The sequence below is a fragment of the Coptis chinensis genome, chromosome 4, assembly GCF_015680905.1.
Source record: "Coptis chinensis isolate HL-2020 chromosome 4, ASM1568090v1, whole genome shotgun sequence".
NCBI classification, from domain to species: Eukaryota; Viridiplantae; Streptophyta; class Magnoliopsida; order Ranunculales; family Ranunculaceae; genus Coptis; species Coptis chinensis.
In genome coordinates this window covers 97,280,743-97,291,562 of record NC_141459.1, presented here as the reverse complement: position 1 = coordinate 97,291,562, position 10,820 = coordinate 97,280,743, and the positions used below count along the sequence as shown (strand labels likewise).

The 10,820-nt window shown below is 32.9% G+C and overlaps 1 pseudogene across 1 annotated transcript; it reads right to left on the bottom strand.

Moving 5' to 3' along the window:
- Window positions 1-6,575: 6,575 nt before the first annotated feature.
- On the bottom strand, window positions 6,576-10,289 carry LOC147506008 (glutathione gamma-glutamylcysteinyltransferase 1-like; annotated as a pseudogene). The gene is made up of 8 exons (XR_015193552.1): window positions 10,108-10,289; window positions 9,874-10,030; window positions 9,290-9,531; window positions 8,779-8,941; window positions 8,467-8,518; window positions 7,885-8,113; window positions 7,256-7,771; window positions 6,576-6,853 (listed from the first exon to the last, which is right to left on the bottom strand). The product of XR_015193552.1 is annotated as a glutathione gamma-glutamylcysteinyltransferase 1-like (transcript).
- Between the last annotated feature and the right edge of the window lie 531 nt (window positions 10,290-10,820).

The window sequence follows — 10,820 nt, the reverse complement described above, 5'->3', positions numbered from 1 at the left end:
GGGTCAGCATCAGTCAAGCAATCTAAACTTATCTAACCCCAAAAACCCAAAGACTAAGGCCCATAGTCTTTAACCTTTCCAAGCCCAACTAAACACTTAAGCCCACAATTGAAATAGAAAAGAAACATTCAAGCCCACCTAAACTAATCTCGGCCCAAGCCCAACAGAAAAATAGTATCGCTAGTCATCTTCTTCCTCACCTCACCAGCGCTTCCACCACCACAGCAGCCCCCACAACCACCACTCGCCACCACTATTTAACCCAGCAGTTTTCCTCTCTACCAAAAACCCAATCTAACTATACCACAAAATCGTGATTCCCCCACTCTTCCCAAATCGCATCTGACGGCCATTAATGCTCCTGACAAAGCTTCACCCGTTCATACAACAATTCCACCACTACCAATCATTCCCCGGCAACCCACACAACCCATATAGATCATCTCCTTACCACCAAACACTTCCAACCACCAACAAAAATCCTACAGACCAACAGTAGTAGTAAAACAAAACCCTTGTAATAGAATTTCTATTTGAATCAAATCAAACAATGATTTGGGTATTTACTAATACACATGCTCATCCTCATCATAGCATAACAATCATGAAATTAAGATTTTCGTCAGAATTTTATACAACTGTAGTACTTCAAAATTTTATCTAATAGCCGGCACCATTAGCAGAGTTTACAAAATATTAAATAAGGAAATCACTATTACGGATATGATTAGCAGAAAACAAAAATTTTAAATAACATCTTCAGACTACTCACTGTTTGTAAACCGAACAGCTAGATTTTCGAAAGCGGAAAAACCCTGAAAGACCGAAGTCGACTGTCGCGCGAAAAAGACAATCTTCTTCGTTCAAAACCTTTTCTTTTTACTCTCAAATAGCAACCACTCACTGATGTTACTCTCCCTTCCGTCTTTTATTTTTTTTTCTGTGTATAACTCTCTGTGTTTTCCGAAAAACTCTACGTGAGAATCTCCTTTTTTATTTTATTTTTTAAAAACCACCACCGAAAAACAAGGATGAAAGTTATCTATTTACCTACGGGGCTTTTATCCTTAACTAATAGTTATAATATATTTTGTTTTACTTAATAATAATAATAATAAAGTTATTATTATTATTATTATTATTATACTAGGAAAAATAAAAGAAAAGACGAGGTGTTATAATGAGCCCTCACAATATATTGCAGATAATTTTTATCTAATCTGATGGTGACATCTGATCTATATTTATTGGCACCCCAACAAAAGTTATCCCACAAGCGTGACTTGGAACTGGGTCTAACCATAAGACATCGTGTAACAAACCTTCCTCCGGTATACAAATTTGTCTTTCGATATCCTTTAAGTCAAAAGGAGAATCCATATCTCTAGAAAGCCCACCATGTACGCAGAATACGGCTTTGTTTAATAACGCTGCTAAGGGTAGACAATCAAATACATTGTTGATCTGTCTATAGACGAGTTCGGTAGACCGGTTGTCAAAATTTTCATTAAATCCGCAAATCTCATTCATTACTATATCCTCGTGGTTCCCTCTCAAGAGATATACTTTGTCATTATACTTGATCTTGTAGGCAAATAGAAGGAACACGACCTTAAAACCTAACGGCTATAATATTGGACGGCAGAGAACAAAATGTCGTGCCAGAATAAGCCCAAACATTTCGAAATATGTCGGATTTTCAGTACCTAAAACCGGTAGAGATCGCGATAAAGCGTAGATTATGAATATCGGAGGAATCTAGTACTAGAATTTGCTGTGTTTTGTCGATAATATTAATGTAGAGAATAGGCCTGTGAAACCAAAAACACTAACCTATTGATTCCAAACATTCTCTCAAACTGGTCAAGACATTCATTCAACCATAGAATCAAAAGATGGATAATATGTCAATTCCAGAATTTTGTTTTGCAATTTTGACTAAAAATATAAATTCTGTCGTTTTTAATTTACTTTATCCCTAGGGATAAAAAACCAAACAACTTACTCAGCAAATGTAAAGAAGAAGGCATTTTTTTCCCCAAAAAGAAGATAAAACAAATAAACCCATCACTACAATAAGAAGAAAAAAAAATTCGAACAAACCACATTCGATGTTCATGACCATTAAATCGAAACGATGAAGACCATGTTCCTTTTATTTTATTTTTTTAATCCTAGACTCTCTCCTAATTTCCAAATAAAATCTCTTTCCAAAATCTATGTGCCCAAAAAAAAGTCACTTAAATAACTTCTTTTATTAATAATTAAAAAAAACCTCCATAATATCACTTCTATATCTTAATATTAAAGCTCCCACAAGAGTATTTTTCGAGCTCTATTAAAATTCCACGTCATCTCCTATTAAAACGGGAATTTCTCTCCTACTTGAAAAATGGGAATTCTTCTCCTATTAAAACAAATTCTAACACTTCTAATTAAAGTGGGAATCATTCTCCTATTAAAATGGGAATTTCTCTCCTATTGAAAAGGGAAAATCTAGCATATCTAATTAAAATGAAAATTATTCTCCTATTAAAACATGATTTTTCTCCCAATTGAAAAAACGGGTTTTTAAAACTTAATTTAAAACAATTTGTTAGAAAATTAAAATTGGTTAGCGACTAAAACGGTAGTCCTAATTTTCTAAAAAAAAATCTAAATGTTTTCAAAATAGTTGGTGCGTATGCACGGGCCTACAAGCTAGTAAATAACATAATTATATATTATTTTTTGAAAAGAAAAATTAGATTAACCTTCCCTATATAATTAAAATTACCAAATACGTACAATTAGAATATGAAGAAACTATGTCTAACTATCAATCTCGAATGACGAGTTTCAAGACTTAAGAAAAAAAAAAAAAAAAAAAAAAAACGACGGATAGCACAATTTGCATACTTGTATAATAATACAGCAGTTTTTGGAGGGAGATATTAGTGTTTGGTGTGGATCATCGTTTGAAGTGACACGTGTCCAATCGAGATCTTCTCAAATTTTAGGTGGGCTTTGGACCTGAACTAAATTTATCTCCAAATAGACCCAACCCAATAACTATTAATATTGAGTAGCCCCATCAATACCCCAATTTAATATGTATTATTTTTCTCATAAATGATATAGTCTTAAACTAGCTTGTACGCTCGTGCATACGCATCGGCTCTTTTGAAAACATTTAATTTTTTTTTAGAAAATTAGGACTACCGTTTTAGTTGCTAACACATTTTAATTTTCTAACAAATTGTCTTAAATGAAGTTTTAATTAAATTTTAAAAACCCATTTTTTTAATTGGGAGAGAGATCTTGTTTTAATGGGAGAATAATTTCCGTTTTAATTAGAAGTGCTAGAATTATAATAATAATAATAAAAAAATATCATTTTTCAAATAGGATAAAAATTTCCGTTTTAATAGAAGATGACGTAGAATTTTAATAGAGCTCGAAAAATACCCCTTGTGGGAGTTTTAATATTAAGACTAGCTTGTAGGCCCGTGCATACGCACCGGCTCTTTTGAAAATATTTATATTTTTTTAGAAAATTGGGACTACTGTTTTAGTTGCTAACCCATTTTAATTTTATAACAAATTGTTTTAAATAAAGTTTTAATTAAATTTTAAAAACCCATTTTTTCAACCCGTTTTAATTTTATAACAAATTGTTTTAAATGAAGTTTTAATTAAATTTTAAAAATCTGTTTTTTCAATTGGGAGAGAGATCATGTTTTAATAGGAGAATAATTCACGTTTTAATTAGATATTCTAGATTTTCTCTTTTCAATAGGGGAAGAATTCCCATTTTAATAGGACAATGATTCCCTCTTTAATTAGAAGTGTTAGAATTTGTTTTAATAGGAGAGGAATTTCTGTTATAATAGGAGATGAATTCCCGTTGTAAAAAAAAAAAAAAAAAATCGTTTTTCAAATAGGAGAGAAATTCCCATTTTAATAGGAAATGACGTAGAATTTTAATAGAGCTCGAAAAATACCCCTTGTGGGAGCTTTAATATTAAGACTAGTTTGTAGGCCCATGCATACACACAGGCTCTTTTAAAAATATTTATATTTTTTTAGAAAATTGGGACTACCGTTTTAGTTGCTAACCCGTTTTAATTTTCTAACAAATTGTTTTAAATTAAGTTTTAATTAAGTTTTAAAAACCCGTTTTTCCCAATTGGGAGAGAGATCATGTTTTAACATGAGATTAATTCTCGTTTTAATTAGATATACTAGATTTTCCCTTTTCAATAGAGGAGAAATTTCCATTTTAATAGAAAAATGATTCCCGCTTTAATTAGAAGTGTTAGAATTTGTTTTAATAGGAAAAGAATTCCCGTTATAATATGAGAGGGATTCCCGTTGTAAAAAAAAATTCCCGTTTTTCAAATAGAAGAGAAATTCTCGTTTTAATATGAGATGACGTGAAATTTTAATAGAGCTCGAAAAATATCCCTTGTGGGAGTTTTAATATTAAGGCTAGATTGTAGACCCGTGTATATGCACCCACTCTTTTGAAAATATTTACATTTTTTTTTAGAAAATTGAGACTACCGTTTTAGTCGCTAACCCGTTTTAATTTTCTAACAAATTGTTTTAATTAAATTTTAAAACCCGGTTTTTTCAATTGGGAAAGAGATCATGTTTTAATAGGAGAATAATTCCCGTTTTAATTAGATATGCTAGATTTACCCTTTTCAATAGGAGAGAAATTCTCATTTTAATAGGAGAATGATTCCCGCTTTAATTAGAAATGCTAGAATTTATTTTAATATACATATATACATTTTCTAACAAATCGTGATTCCTATTTTTGTCGCTAACCCGTTTTAATTTTCTAACAAATTGGTTTAATTAAGTTTTAAAAACCCGTTTTTTAATTGGGAGAGAGATTCCGTTTTAATTTAAGAGTGATTCCCGTTTCTAATAGGAGAATGATTCCCGTTTTAATTAAAAGTGTTAGATTTTTTTTTTCTATAGAGGAGGAATTTTCATTATAATAGGAGAAAGAATCTCGTTTTAATTATAAGTGCTAAGAATTCCCGTTTTAATAGGAATTGATGAAGTAGAATTTTATGAGAGCTAGAAAAATACCCCTTATGGGAGCTTTAATATTAAGACTAGCATGTAGGCCCGTGCATACGCACCGGCTATTTTGAAAATATTTAATTTTTTTTTAGAAAATTGGGACTACCGTTTTAGTCGCTAATCTGTTTTAATTTTCTAACAAATTGTTTTAAATTAAGTTTTAAAAACTCGTTTTTTCAATTGGGAGAGAGAGATTCTGTTTTAGTAGGAGAATGATTCCCGTTTTAATTAGATATGCTAGATTTTCCCTTAATTTTCAATAGAGAGGAATTCTCATTTTAATAGGAGAAGGATTCCCGTTTTAATTAGAAGTGCTAGAATTTGTTTTAATATGAGAAGAATTCTCGTTATAATAGGAGATGAATTCCCATTGTAAAAAAAGATTCTCGTTTTTCAAATAGGAGAGAAATTCCTGTTTTAATAAGAGATGACGTGAAATTTTAATAGAATTTGAAAAATACCCCTTGTGGGAGCTTTAATATTAAGACTAGCTTGTATGCCCGTGCATACGCACCGGTTCTTTTGAAACATTTAGATTTTTTTTAGGAAATTTGGACTACCGTTTTAGTCGCTAACCCGTTTTAATATTCTAACAAATTATTTTTAATTAAGTTTTAAAAATCCGTTTTTTCAATTGGGAAAGAAATTTTGTTTTAATAGGAGAATGATTCCCGTTTTAATTAGAAGTGTTATAATTTGTTTTAATAGAAAAGTAATTCCCGTTATAATAGGAAAGGAATTCCCGTTGTAAAAAAAGATTTTCATTTTTCAAATGGGAGAGAAATTTATATTTGAATAGGAGATGACATGGAATTTTAATAGAGCTCGAAAAATACCTCTTGTGGAAGCTTTAATATTAAGATATAGATATAGATTAGTTGTTCCCTCTCTTTTTTATTTGGGTCGAAATATATTAATTTCATTTTTTAACTTATTAAATCGTTATTTGGTGTTACACATATTGTTTCTATTTATTTTTTCAGTTTTGCCGAAGTGTTTAATTGGCATTAGAACTTTAAAAGGAGAGTTCGGCCAACCTTAGTTGCATCATCAACAGTACCCATGCATGGCTTCCCAAATCGAGAAGAAATAGGATTCTATGTTACAGATTGCAAAGTATTGAAGAAGAGTGAGCATTGTGCGACCGATTCCAAGGCTATAGTTTTAAAGACAGATTCATCTTCATACCACAAGCCAAACATATTAGTGATAACTTATAAAAAAAAAATGATTATCCTATTTTTGGAAATTACTTCTTTTATATCTTAATATTAAGGCTTGGGCCCAATGTAACATTCGAACTCTATTAAAAATCTACATTATTTCCGATTAAAACATAAATTTCTTCCCCTATTAAAGAAAAATCTAGCACTTTAATTAAAATGAGAGTTCTCCTAAAATGCACAAGACTACTTTCTAGTTTTCTCTAAAACATGCTTTTTTGCAGTTATTCAAAACATTTTTTTTTAATAATGATACGAAAATAAAAGTTAAAATTATTGCTAAAAACAAATATATATATTTTTCTGATAAATAATAACGGCACTGGTTGGTATCTCGGTCAATAGACATATCTACTTTCTTAGCTTACTGCTCTGATGCTCGATTATGAATGACCATTACATTCTCATGCCTCCTCGCCAAAAGGAGAACAAATATATAAGAACGAGATAAAGTAAGGTTATTGTAATTGGGTGGGTGCGCTTAGATCGTCATCTTCCTTTTTCTCTTGACACCTCTTAAGAAAAAGGAGCTGCCTCCTCAAGTGCAAAACCTGCGATAAAACAAGATCACAGTGGAACTCACCGTCAATTCAAAAAAATAAACAAACAAATTTGGTTACATACTTAACCGTTGCTTCAAAATTTAATCAGAAGCACTAAATTAGATTTAAATGCCAGTGCAATATCAAATGTATACAAGAGATATCTACAGTTCGAGCACATACATTTTAGAACAACAAATATAAGTTCATCAGTGAAAATGTGAGTTACATCACAATCAAAACAGGGAGATCATTCCCTTTCGTGCTTCACAAGGAAGGTACTACCAAAAGCAAGAGAACGGAAACCATAAATCAATATTACAATAAAAGGGAGATCCAAGTGAAAAGGGTGCAAAAATTGGTTCCTAGTACAAAACAAATTCTAAGAAGGAAAAGAAGTAGAAGATATACCTCTTCCTGAAGAAAAGAGGGAAGCTTTTCAGTTGCCACAAGATTACAAATTTCTTTGAAGAGTTTCTCTTCCCTTATACCAGACCATGTCTTGGGAGGTAAGGCCAATAATAATGCTGTTATAATGTCGTTATTTTGCAGGATGCATGCCAGTGCTACCACTACCTGGATCCAAACTACAACAACTTGGTTTTATTTGAGGGCTAAGGGACCAACATATCAACTCCTTGCTCGTTTCTACCAGTTATCACTGTGCCGGACACCATTGTAACTGAAATGTCACCATTAGTTTCCAACAATTTCACACACATAGCTCTACAGCAAAAACCACTTGAGGAATCAGCCTTCCCTGTCAATATCTTTGCTCCTTGGCAACAAACACATTTTGCGATTTCAGTCAAAATTTCTTTATGACCCAAAGATCCAATATAATTGCAGCATGAATTCACAGAAGACATCCACTTTGTGACATGCTTAAACAGTCCAGTTTCGCATTACCTGCTTCAAAACCTCTTCCTGAAATGAAAAATGATAATATAAGACAGACCATTGTGTGAAAAATCTAAGAAAAAACAACATTCATCAAGTACAACCAGTAAAAATAGAATGGATCTGAAGCTATCCAAGACCTTGATAGCAAGCCTTCCTCTCTCCTCATTGCTCAAACTAGAAGCCCCATCTTCTTGTCTTCGAACTTCCGCAACCCATTTAATGAACTCACTAAAATTTGTGGGCAGTGATGTTAATACAACAGAAAGAACTTTGTCAACATCTTTCACATCCTCAGACTTCAAAAGAAAAGGAACGCCATCCGTTAAATATTTTGCCGCGGTTGATCCAACTTTCATGCTTACAGCTCTGCCAAAGGGCAAGAGTTCAAACCCAACAATTCAGTTACATTCAGAAAAGTCAATCATCGCCCAGACAGTCCAATTTATGTGTGTAGACTGTAAGCATTTAGAGATATGCTTCAAAAGCTGGAATTTTAAATGAAGGCAACTTAAACATGCAGACATAAGCCTTTAACAAATAGGCTATATTCTAAAGCCTCAAATTTGATGTGCTTTGAGCCTTTGAGAGAAGCCTCAGTGTAACCTTCAACTCCAAAGAGATCGTTTTCAAAACATGGTCGAGCCTAGTAGCGCATGTATGTAGATGAATGATTTTAAAATACAAACAAGAAAAAATCAAATCGTGTTCTAAAGTCATACCAGGGTATAAAGTAGTGACGGTGCTTTCTGAAGCCTTGAAATAAGCATGAACCTAGAATGTACATACCAAGTAGATGGAAAAGCATATAAACAAACTATATACCCAAGAACAGTAAAAAGAAAACAGTGAAGCTCACAATTCAACAGTTCTAGTAATACTGCTAAACATATAAATCTGACAAGTTGATGGACATCAATAAACCATTCAGCGTGTCAACCATGTTATTGGTAAAAAGACATTGCAGAGAGCAAGAAGATATTCCTTATCCCTTCAGTCAGTAATTGGTAAAAGATAATAAATAACAGTTATACCCTCTATGATGTCCTGTTCGTCATCAACAGTACCCATGGCTTCCCAAAGAAGTGTAAGTGGGACCCAGTGAGGAGGATACTTAAACCGGGCAACGTCCAAAATTAGAGCCATATCCTTTTCAGCATGATACCCACCAATAGGAGAAAAATGACCACTTCCTGTCTGCAACCAAATTTTAAAGAAATCTTTTTAATCACTTAAGTTTCACTTGCTAGGAAATGGAAGAACAAGAACAATACATGTTAGATGTTAGACTCATAATTATGTAAGCTACAATTGTTTGAAAAGTGCAAACACTTCAAAAGAAAACAAGTGATAAAAGAGTCGGAAAGTTGTAATTTGTTATTTCCATGAGTCAAATCCTAGAAATTGTTCAAGTCAAATCCCACCAGTGTATGATATGTCCAAATGACATGTTTGTAGAGTTCGATTACGCCAGATGTTGATGAGTAGCAATTATGGAATACAACTGAATCAATTAAGAAGTGGAGTTGAACAACTTCAACATACCTGTTTAAAAGGCGCCCTATGGTATGAGGTGATCACGTGACAATCTTCAGATGATGTGCACGACTTAACATATTTTACTAAAAATCATCAATGGTGCTCTGGTTTGTGCGAAAAAGCTTCCACTTTGGCTCCCGCACAATGGGCTAAACAAGCAACTTTTCCAAATGTGATCCCTTCAGCCTTGACTTTATCCAAAGGTTCACAGCAGTCCAACATAGATTCGTCAAACCATCTCCAAGGTCCTGTAAGAAAGTGTGACAATAGCAAAGGATACGTACTAATGCTATAGCATTAAACTAGTATCAACTTAAGAATAAGAATAACAGCAATAGCAATACTGACAACAATAACAATCATCATCATCTATGGGAGAGGGGACAAAAGATCAGACACACGTAAAAAAGAGCACAAAAAAAAATATCCAGTCCATCTCTGCTGTCTTCATGTTCACATCTTCTCAACTGTTTCGTAAAATTGCAATGATACACAGACATTGGGACATTTTGAATAGTTTCCTCAATAAAGATACGAAAGCAAAATCAAGGGAGTGTTTGATTGCATTGGGAAAATAGTGTAGGAGGTACCTTTCCATTTCCTTCCGGGGTCAATTGCAAGGGCATTCAAGACCACGGAAAGAGTGGCCAATCCACAGTATGCCGGTTCAGATTGTGTTTGAAAATAAGAAATTAACTTAAAGAAGCCTTCCATGGTTCCACGTTCAAGAGCTTCACTAAACAGTTTCTGCGTATTCCATAAACAATAAAGAGGTTATTACAAAATTCAAAATTAAAAACAATAAAATAATAGAAAAAAGTTACCTTGCCTTCGGAAGAAGAAAAGTCAATTGCAGGTGGAGATGGAAGAACTCGCCTATAAAGACCTGCCATAGCCATTATCTCAAATCAATTTGCTTTCTTTGGTAATTGGTATTGAGTCAAAATCAAGGTCAAAGTGTTGTAGGGCAAAAAATAACAGAAAAAACTGTTACTATACCCGCCAATCTTTTCAAAAGCACGTGTTAAATAAGACAAAGAAAGATTGGGCTTTAATCCCATATTACGATTTTAAATAGAACCTAAGCCCATAATTGGTCTAAAAGCCCAACTCTTTCTATAATACACGTAACATTCGAGGAGTCTTCTTTGGAAAATGTACTGACCTTCAATATTTGCTTGTGAATTCATTGTTTGACATACATGATGACATATCCTTGCATTGCTTCTTGTGGTAAATTGAATGACATGTGGACTAAATTGAAAAACACATAAATTATCCTTGAATGAAAATATTGCCCGTCGCATCCATTGACTACAATGAAAATATCTGACCATTAAGTGCAGAGCAACTGATCTGGTAGTGACTAACAGTGATGAAGTGCATATTAATACTTGTAAAATGGAGCTACCCTCGGAATTATCTTTATGGTACTATTATAGATACAAGTATGTGTAGTAAGTCTGACAAGCATTCGAGTTCTTAATCTTTCCATGAATGATTCTTCAGGGAGTTTTCCAGTTGGTTTGAAAATGCA